The sequence below is a fragment of the Alligator sinensis genome, unplaced genomic scaffold, assembly GCF_000455745.1.
Source record: "Alligator sinensis unplaced genomic scaffold, ASM45574v1 scaffold360_3, whole genome shotgun sequence".
NCBI lineage: Eukaryota > Metazoa > Chordata > Crocodylia > Alligatoridae > Alligator > Alligator sinensis.
Genome location: NW_005841977.1, coordinates 458,144 through 467,406, shown reverse-complemented (window position 1 = coordinate 467,406; position 9,263 = coordinate 458,144). Strand labels below are relative to the sequence as shown.

The 9,263-nt window shown below is 45.8% G+C and overlaps 1 protein-coding gene across 1 annotated transcript in view; it reads right to left on the bottom strand.

Annotated features, from left to right (window-relative positions):
- Positions 1–9,263, bottom strand: part of NEURL1B (neuralized E3 ubiquitin protein ligase 1B) — a 173,193-nt gene that overhangs the window by 134,540 nt on the left and 29,390 nt on the right. The window lies entirely within an intron of this gene.

Genomic DNA, 9,263 nt, shown 5'->3' with positions numbered 1-9,263 from the left:
TCTTTCCTGCCTATGCAGGGGGTCGGACTCGATGATCTATTGAGGTCCCTTCCGACCCTAGCATCTATGAAACTATGAAAGATTTCATATAGCTTTTACCATTCCTGATTTAATCTGTAAAGTGCATGTGTGCGCATGTGTGTGTGTGCGCATGTAGGGAATCCCAACAGAGCAGCCCTCAACTCTGCATCTCCAGTAGTGCAAATGCACTCTGTTCTTTCAAGGGTCCATTCATGCCTGCTCCATAACCTAATGACCTCCTCTTGACCCTTTCCTGCATTGACAGAGTGTTATTCCTATTGAACCCATTCCGTCACACTCATCGTCATCCCCTTGCTGACTTTTCTCTTCAACCACTTGCTTCATTTCTCTTAAAAAGCCAGATGTGTATTTGTCTCTTCCATCTTAAAACCTCTATTTGCCTCTTAGAAGACAATCCTCCCTCATCTCTAAGCTCAGGGTACACAGTATTTACAATGGACATCTGAAGTTCTTCTGCTCTACTCCTCACTAGACTCTCCCAGATCTGACTTCCACCCCTCATGCACACTGAAATTGCCATTGCCAAAGTCTCCAGTGACCCCTTCCTCACCAGACTAGGACTCTAGCCTCATGGCTCCTTGACCTATCAGCTGCCCTTGCCCTTCATTAAGTCCCTAGCTTCAAGAATAGAATGCAATAAAATCAGGAAGTTGAGGATCTGAGCTCACATATCCTGTCCTGGTTCTCCCAATTCTCTGATCACTTCCTCCAGCAGATCTTCCTCATGCTTCCTTCTCCAGTTTTCTACAGAAGTTGCACAGAGCACTGTCCTTGACCCCTTGTTTTTCTTTTTGTACACCTTATCCTTGGTAATCTCTTCTGAAAACAAAAATTCAACAATGCTTCTATGTTGAGCTCATCATTTTCTGGGAGAATAAGGAGCCCAGCATCCAAGAGCATGTCTCCTGCAAGTGGGTACTAAGCAAGACCCTTACCTGCCCTGCATATGCCCATCAGTCACTCGCAGCACTCACTACTATTCAAACTCTGCTAACTCCATTACTGTGCTCATGCACTGCACCAAGTACCTTGCCTTACTCCCTGGTATCCCAACCCCACATCAGCTCTGAAAATTAACCTGGATAATACATTCAGCACTGATTGTTGTTTCATTCTCAAGCCCTGACCCACTCTGCCACTGCATCTCAGATAGGATCTTTAATATCCCCGCTATTCTGTTCCCAGGTCTCATGCATCTCAGGACTGCTCTGCAACGAGCTCTAGTTCTCTCCAAGACAAAACTGCTTGTCAAACTGCGGTCATTGCGGTCATGCAGAAGCATACCACACCAAGTTCTGCATGCTGTTTTCACTTGTGATCTGAAACTTGTTAGACTCCAGGTTCTTCATGGACCACACCTACTGTATGTATCGCTTATACACCCACAGCCTGGCCCAGTGTTGAAGATGCAGGGGAATTAGAAACTACTATTGAACAAGTGAAAAGGCTAACATATTGCAAATCTACAATTTCCCACTGTTTGCAACAAGCTAAACTTGACTTAATTTGCATTGTAAATTGAAATGGGAAACACTGCAATAAAGCAAGGGGCACCAGGGAACTATTACAGGGCTTGACATAGAACATTATACCCTTAAATAAAGGGGGCATAGAGCAACTGTGACCTAAGAACACAACGAGCCTATGATAGGAAAGTGCAAACCAGGCTGAATTCAGCTCACTAGAAAGTGACAGGAGCATTGAAGTGACCCAGCCTGAAGGAGAGAGGAAGCCTTACAGCAAAGGGAAGCTGAGGTCTTCAGAGAACAAGGCCTGGGTTTCCTCGGCTCTAGTTCAATTACAAGCATCAGCGCTCATCTTGGCCTGCTTTTCCAATATCTGCCTGCAAGACCTAGGAGAAAGGCAGCAAAACTCACAGCTCCAGTGGAAAGGACAGATAGAAATTATTGCAGGGATGCATCATGGTGTGCAGCAAAGGGTCTCTACATTATTTCTGGAGTATCTATAACACCTGGAAGCAAACAAAGCCATCCCAAACACAGGCCACTGAAACCTTTACCCAGTCTTATCCCCTGGCCAATTTTTATTCAGACCCTCGGTTTTTCCAAGGAAGCCATTTTAGAAAGACTTGAATTAGCCAAATAATCCCATCGTTCATGTCACTTTGCCTGCAGAACCAGGCTGGTTTACAGAAGTCTAGCATAGATGGAAAACGCTAACATTTTAGAAACCTCTAAAAATCACTGGCACCCAGGATAATGTCACAATTTTAAAATGTCAGTATTATACCACTGGGAGCAAACAGTGTGATCAGTCCCGCGTAAGCTTTTTGAGAGAATTATTCTGGCGCATGTCCGCGAGGGACCAGCAGGGGAGATTATGCTTAGGGGCAACCAGCATGGGTTCATTAGAGGCAGGTCCTGTCAGACCAACCTGGTGGCCTTCTATGACCAGGTCACAAAATCCTTAGATGCAGGGGGAGCAGTGGACGTAGTCTTCTGGACTTCAGGAAGACCTTCGACACTGTCTCTCACCCCATTCTCATTAAAAAACTAGGGGACTGTGGCGCCAATACCTACACAGTCAGATGGGTCACTAACTGGCTGGAGGGCCGCACCCAGAGAGTGATGGTGGATGGGTCATATTCGACCTGGAGGGATGTGGGCAGTGGGGTCCCCCAGGACTCGGTCCTCAGGCCCGCACTGTTCAACATCTTCATCAGCGACTTGGACAAAGGGGTAAAATGCACCCTGTTCAAATTCACAGATGACACGAAGATGTGGGGAGAAGTGGACACACTAGAAGGGAGGAATAGGCTGCAACTGGACCTAGACGGGTTACAGGGGTGGGCGGATGAGAACAGGATGTGTTTCAACACTGACAAATGCAGGGTACTGCACCTGGGGAGGAAGAACCAGCAGCATACCTACAGGCTGGGGAACTCCCTTCTCGCCAGTGCAAAGGCAGAAAAGGATCTTGGAGTCATTATTGATGCCAAAATGAACATGGGTCGTCAATGTGGGGACGCGGTCAGGAAGGCCAACCGCACCTTATCATGCATCCACAGATGCATCACGAGCAGGTCCAAGGTGATCCTCCCACTCTATGCAACACTGGTCAGGCCGCATTTGAAGTACTGTGTCCAGTTCTGGGTGCTGCACTTCAGGAGGGGTGTGGACAGCATGGAGAGGGTCCAGAGGAGGGCCACTCACATGATCAGGGGGCAGCAGGGCAGGCCCTATGAGGAGAGGTTAAGGGACCTGAACCTGTTCAGCCTTCACAAGAGAAGGCTGAGGGGGGATCTAGTGACCTGTTACAAACTAGTCAGAGAGGACCAGCAGGCATTGGGGGAGTCCCTGTTCCCCCGAGCACTACCAGGAGTGACTAGAAATAACGGTCACAAGCTGGCAGAGGATAGGTTCAGACTAGACATCAGGAGGCACTACTTCACTGTCAGGGCGGCTAGGATCTGGAATCAACTTCCAAGAGAAGTGGTGCTGGCTCCTACCCTGGGGGGCTTTAAGAGGAGGCTGGACGAGCATCTGGCCGGGGTCGTTTGACCCCAGTACTCTTTTCTGCCATGGCAGGGGGTCGGACTCGATAATCTGCTCAGGTCCCTTCCGACCCTACCAACTATGAAACTATGATATCCTAGTGGCACAGGGCAAGCTTTCTCTGTCACAGGACCAGAGCAAAGCACTCATTTAAAAACATAGGATTATTGTCACCTTCCTCATCAGTGATCCCTCACGGTCCAGGATGATCATTCCCCTGGGTCAAGTAAAGGATTATAGAATAGTGGGGCTTAATCCATTACTGCCCCATCTTGCACTCTTGATCAGCAGCTTAGTTCTCTCTCCTCTCTGTCATGTTTCTTTGCTTTACTAAAGCCTGTTTTTTATGACATTCACAAAAGACTCTTAACACATGACAGTGTTAATTTCTGATATGGCAATCACAAAAAACGCTAAACTGCTGAAACAGGTTCTGCATAGGCCCATCGGCAGAGAACAAAGCATTAACACTCAGATAGATTTGGACATTAAGTGTAATTGGGAATAATTAGTGTGTCACGTATGTAACTGGGAGGAGAGTGGCTAGAACGTGTCAAACACTACATGGTACATCTTACTTTGATTTCACCTCAGTATTAAATTAAAAGCCAATAGTGCCTGATTTATGGCTTTTTAAGTGATTTATTCAATTCATTTTGTAGTTTAATAAGCCATCATCTGCCCTGGGGAGCCAAAAGCTTTTTTTCCCAGACAAATTAAATCTCTTCAGATTCTCAGCAGTGGTTGCTACAGCTACAAAAGCATAGTTAACTAAATTAAGGACCATGCAGTCAAGCAAACATGGAAGGGGTTAATTGATGAATGACCTTACTCTAGGCAAACACATCCAAGTACCCCACTTTTCATGTGTTCACTTAGGAACAAATTAAGATTCTTACAATTAACAGCTTTCAAGAGACCGTTTGTCATCTCATTTTATTAATTACTAACTAAAAAAACCTGAGATTATAAAATCAGCCATCCAAGGATTTCTTTGCTCTGGCCCTAGGTAATACCAGCAATGCAGAGATGCTCAGTATCAGCAGGTTCCACCACACTGCTCAATCCTTTGATTTCCAGATATTCCATTACGTCCATCTTACCAACCGTATTCATCAGCTTCCCGAATAGGGAGGTGAGGCACAGAAGTTACACCAACAGCGACAAAGGCAGGTAAGCGACTTGCATGGAAGTGGTATGAAACTCTGTGGAAAACCATGGAACAAGCTCCAGACCTCAAGGGTCAAGGCAGTGCTCTAACCACCTACCCTTTCTCAAGGAAATACCAGGCATGTTTCCTTACTAAGCAAACTTGAACCCTCAACTCAAGAAAAAAAAGGCAACTCCCACTGGGTTTGGGATGATTTTTGGCTTGGACTACACTTTTCATCTCCCGTGCAGCCACAGCTAATATTTCTTTTAGCAAGTTATCTTTACAGCCAGGAAGTGGGTCTTTCCATCTGGACAATGTCAGTTTCTTGGCTAATTCAACCTAAATGTTAACAAATCCATGCTGCTGCTTTTGTTTCTTCTCCTCAGGGATACTTGGAATTTTTATTTTTCTTTATAACTGCTAGAGAAAGTATCTTTTACGAGCCCCTGTGAGCTAGTAGAATAAGTCTAATAGAACAAGAAAAAAACCCAACTCACCAGGCTTTGAGATTATCTGTGCAGGACAGAAAAAAGAAAATAAGAGCTAGGAAGGCAAGCACATAATGCATACACAGCTTCACAACTTCAAAGATGCTCTTACCGATAATATTTCAAGGAAACGCACACATATATACACACACATATTCTTGTTCAATGAGGGAGACTTTGCATAGCAAGAATAACGTGATGCTGACAGGCAAGAAAAATAGGGAGGCTAAGTAATTTTGAGAGATAAAGCACCATTCAGACCAGTTTGGGCCCTGGCCTCATGCCGTCTCATCTGCAGCTGACACAGAGATGCCCCAGTGAAATGAACCACCCCTCCGGTGTTTATGGCCCACTCGCAATACCACAATCAATGGGCAATAGCCCATAATCACCCTATAGCAGGGGACCACAGAAAAGGGAGACATATTAGTGGATCTCCCACCTGGATTGTGCACTTGCTACAATTGTACAATGGATTTGTTTCAGTTAGATGGAGAAGTGTGACCAAATCACTAGGGCTGCCACTGTTTTCTTAAAGAAACGTGTTCTTAGAACTCTTATGAGTAGGAAGATTTGCTCCCTGTTATTTGGCTGTTTCGTTTAATTTCTCTCAATTCTTCTCCCTTTGAGCCTTCCCTGAATAATTCTTCCCCCTCCAGATTCTATGTTCAACTGTGCCGATACAAAGCCAGAACAGTGTCACTAAAGCCAGCAGAATTGCTCTACGATTCACATTACCATCACTGACCAGTTCTAGCCCTTGCTTTTAATATTAGCGGCAATTTTCATCTCCCCAATACTTGCCCTTAGCTAGAAAGCTCTTATGTGCTTCCCAGCCTTTTCATGCCTTCTGTCCTAGACACTCAGGGACCTCTGATGCACAAACCATAATTCTCATTCCCCTGCCAAGCAGAGACGAAGTAGTTTAAAGAAAAGTTTTCCAATATAAACACTAAGTATCAGATAAAGCCATAAAAGCCAGGAAACTCAGTCAAGGATGCCTCTTTGTCTTCAGTCTTGGAAGAAAGATGGGGGCAAAGATTGGAGTGGGGGGTTGGGAGAAGGTTTTTACTCTGAAGTGACCCAGAACAAGTTGGTTTTGGACATTTTATTTGACTCAAAGCAATGTTCCAGTGGGGGGGGGATCCGTTCCCTAAGGAAAGTGGATCCACTTTAACAGAAGAGACTGATAGCAACACACCCCAAAGTTGTCCAGACTAGAGGCTCTCCCCTAGAAAACAAGACATACCTGTTCAAATCCCATCCAGCACTAGAGGCAGGTGAATGTTGGTTTCTCCCATGCTGGACACATACCCAAACGGTGAGGCGACTGAATGAAAAGGGCACACCATCAGGTTCTTTTAAAGTGGCCCCGTTGTTTCCTAAACTTGATTTAACAAGTGCTCCCAAACACCACATTCTAGGTTGGTTTGGGTATGTCTGTGTGTACATGAGGGGCATTTGTTTTGATCAAAACTATTTGGCAAATTTAGGTCAAATATCTGAAAACGCTGTTTTTTTGGTGAATAAAATTAATCATGGAAGAAAATCCCAACCACCTCCATGCAGAGTTGGTCTTCTCTAACACAAGTGTTCAGATTCAGGTGTGATCTGATACAACTAGGTACCTGCCATCTACATCCTGACAGAACACCAGGGAAGTTCAAGAGAATCTGAATTCCCCTGACTTTTATGGAATTAGGCCCATCAAAATGTCATTTTCATGGTCTCTTTAATATTCACATAAATCTGGCAAATAAACTCAAATAGTGAAGGGAAAGTGTGTTACTTGGAGCAGACAGGACAGGATGTTTAGCTAGGGAAATTCAGCCTTTACAGAGATACCTATATTTTCACAAGATAAGAATCGGCACCACTTAACAGGAAAAAAGCCCATCTTTAGCCAGGATACTATTCTTGCCAGGGGAGAGTGTGTAACCAACTGGCTCCAGCTCCTAACACATGACAGCTAGCAGGACCCATATCCCCTGTATAGGCCACCAGTAAATACAGTGGCCTGGGGACACTGGACTGCACAAGAGATACAGATCTGACAGATAGAGAAGTAAAAAGAAGTTTGCAAAACCATGTAGTCATTAAAAGACCCCGTGGCACTTGCAAGACTGGGGTCTTAGTCCAGTCACATTTCAACTCAGTATCTGGTTTTCAGTCAACTTAAAGTCCCAAGGTAGATTGAAATGGAAATGGTTCTCATTCATATTGGAGACACTTGTGTAGTTGTTGCCGTGCTGTGCAAAATGGATTCTACTTTCTACTAAGGAGGAGGCTGCATTGGAACGATGAAGCAATTCCTTTTGTTTGCAGGGAGCCTGAAGATCTTTCGGAAGGAAAAAGTACAGCATATGGTCATTTTCACTGCATGTTGCAGAGGGTGTCAGGAAGATCACCAGTCTCCAAGCTGCTGGGGCCACACCTCAAGTGACCCCAACTTAGAGGTAAAATCACACGTCATACCCTCCTCCATCCTAAAGAGGCCAGAAATAAAGGAAAGATTAAGGGGCCGGAAGCAAAATGGAAGTCAGAGCTCACTCCATGGAAGCCAAGGAACAGACGTGTGATGTAAATATCATATGGATCAAGACGAGGGGAAAACCAACAACCAGTTTTCCATGTGGATAAAGAAAAAAGACCAATCGCTGTCTGACAGATATCTACTCAGGCTTATTCCCGCTAGCTGGACAATTGCCCAAAAAGCAAATTCCTCCCCTAGGTTCATGCCATTCATGATTTCACCCATCACTTTGGAGGGACAATGTGCCCATAATATAACAGATACTAGGAGGTGGTTGGTGGCACTCTGCTACCCTGTATAGATCTGGTTAGATAAGGCTTTTCTTTCATAGTTTCAGATTATCTGCATATTTATTCATTTTTTAATTTCTTTGATACTTAAGGTAGGGGCATGAACATTACATTCAGTTGTGCCTTACTTATTTTGACCCAGATCACAGCTACCTACTCTCCCCCATTTTGTTAGTCAGTCACTGTGGACTCAATGAACCAGACAATCCTTATTAAAAACAAATTCAGATGGTGTGTGTGTTCAGCTAGCCCAGGTAGTCCAATTGCTGAAACACTGTACAACCCTTCTGCCAGCCACTGGTTGGCAGCAACAAGGGCCAAGTTCAAATTCTGGGGTACCCAATAAGTTTCCACTGTGGCTTGAGCCCCCAGCCAGAAATCTGGGATCAATAAATTTGGCTGGGGTGTCCTGCATAAACAAAACGTCCTCCTCGTAAACAGTGTAAACACAAGGACAGATTTATTACAGAAAATAAAAGGCAAGGAAAACAAAGGAAAGCACCAAATACAATTTAAAACGCTAATCAACAGCACTAAAATGTGCCAGGCTTTCAGCCCCGGTCCAAAGTGTACCAGGTCTCACTCTGGCTCAAAGCGCGCCAGCAAAATTGCCAGACTCCCATCCTGGTCAGTGCGCTCCAGGGCAGTGGTTCTCAACTGGGGGTTCGCAGCTCCCTGGGGGGCTGCAAGCAGATTTCAGCAGGGTCTGCCTGACCCAGCCTGGTGTGGGAAGGAGCTGCCTCGGCCCCCTGGGGCTGAGACGAGCCCCAAGGAAGGGGCGGGGAGGGGCCGACCTGTCCACCCGACCCCACAGCCTCCAACTTGTGGGCAGTGCGGCAGGCAGGTGTGCAAGGCTCAACGCTGCTGCTGCTCAGCTGAGCGGGGTCCCCGGGCTCCCTGCCGCTCAGCCCTGCCCACGGCACACAGGGCCACGTGGACTGGGTTGGTTCCTCTCCCAGACCGTGGAAATTTTATAGCATGCTGGGAGGGGTGCTCAGGAAGAAAAAGGTTGAGAACTCCTGCTCTAGGGATTAATAAATACCTCCATGGTATTATCCCACTCAAAACCCAGAAAACAAAAAGGGGAGAGAAGAGGGTGATATTAGGGGTCTCAAGCCCCAAGACAGACTTTCTCGTCCTGTACCTGAGGCTTTCCCTTCACATAGATTCAGCTCACTTCTGCAGTGAAGGGGGGAGGGAGATCCTAGCCATGGGAGAAGTTTCTCTGGCTCCCAATTTAGC